The following is a 1,079-nucleotide window of genomic DNA, read 5'->3' as shown; positions in this document are numbered from 1 at the left end:
TATTTTAACTACATTGCATTTGAGTATGGAGAGGCAACTATCTGGAAGTATTTTACATAAAAAATTTACTAAGTATTGCCCGGTTTGTAGTTGCAGTTAAAGAAAACACATGAAAGGGCACGATTTTTTTTAAATTCGAAAAAATGTAAATATTTCAAAAACGGTGACACTTTTACCTGAAAATTTTTTGTTTATCAGGGAGCTCACCCTCCCACCTACCTTCCCCTTAAGTTTGGCACGTTACTTCTGGGACACCCTGTATACATAGGTCATGAAGAACGTGTCTAATTTCGGTTAAATAAACTAAATTAAATACTTGTACCAAGCTTGTTCGATGTCGTTAAAGCGGTTACCGAGATACACCTATATACATATGTACGTTGCCACGCCCATTTTTCAAAAATCTATTATAATCTTATCTACTGCTGGAAGATTATTGTATTTTTAAAGTTGGAGTAAATTGGCGACTTTAGTTACTTAAATATCGCAGTTTTCCCATTTCCGGTTTCCATAAGTAGGCCGTATCACCTGCATTTTCCAAAAAATTTAATATAACATCAATTACTGCTAAGAGATTATTGAAGTGAAACTTCTTACACGAGTTCGGAGATGGTTGCGTTAAATATTTAACACCAAGTCATAACATCTGTATCGGTCGTTCGGTTTTCAAAAATGAGGTGTCACATGAAATGCCTCGACCTTCGGGTGTGCAACATAGCGTTCCATGAAAGGAGTTGCCACATGTTAGAAAATCGAATTCAAACATCATTTATTTAACACCAGGTCATAAAATCTGTATCGTTCGTTCGATTTTAAAAGATGATGTGTCAAATGAAATGGCTTGACCTCTACATGTGTAATATGATTTTAATTTTTAAAAAGGTTGCCACATTATTATTAAAATAAATTATTATTAAAATAAATAAAGTATCCCAATATGGGTATCAAAAGAAATGGTTTTGAACAAACTCTATGATGAGGATGAAGGTGAAGATGAAGATGAAGATGAAGATGAAGATGAAGATGAAGACGAAGATGAAGATGAAGATGAAGATGAAGATGAAGATGAAGATGAAGAT

The 1,079-nt window shown here is 33.6% G+C and overlaps 1 long non-coding RNA gene across 1 annotated transcript in view; it reads left to right on the top strand.

Moving 5' to 3' along the window:
- LOC108359563 (uncharacterized) overlaps window positions 1-1,079 on the top strand; it is a 12,274-nt gene that overhangs the window by 1,989 nt on the left and 9,206 nt on the right. Inside the window, exon 2 of the long non-coding RNA XR_001846946.1 lies at window positions 516-521. This is a non-coding gene — a long non-coding RNA (uncharacterized LOC108359563). The remainder of the gene's footprint in view (window positions 1-515; window positions 522-1,079) is intronic.

Source organism: Rhagoletis zephyria, unplaced genomic scaffold (genome assembly GCF_001687245.7).
Source record: "Rhagoletis zephyria isolate East Lansing unplaced genomic scaffold, Rhagoletis_zephyria_1.1 Rzeph_scaffold_00410, whole genome shotgun sequence".
In the NCBI taxonomy this organism is placed as follows: domain Eukaryota; kingdom Metazoa; phylum Arthropoda; class Insecta; order Diptera; family Tephritidae; genus Rhagoletis; species Rhagoletis zephyria.
The sequence above is the reverse complement of the archived record's forward strand: the minus strand, read 5'-3'. Positions and strand labels throughout refer to the sequence as shown.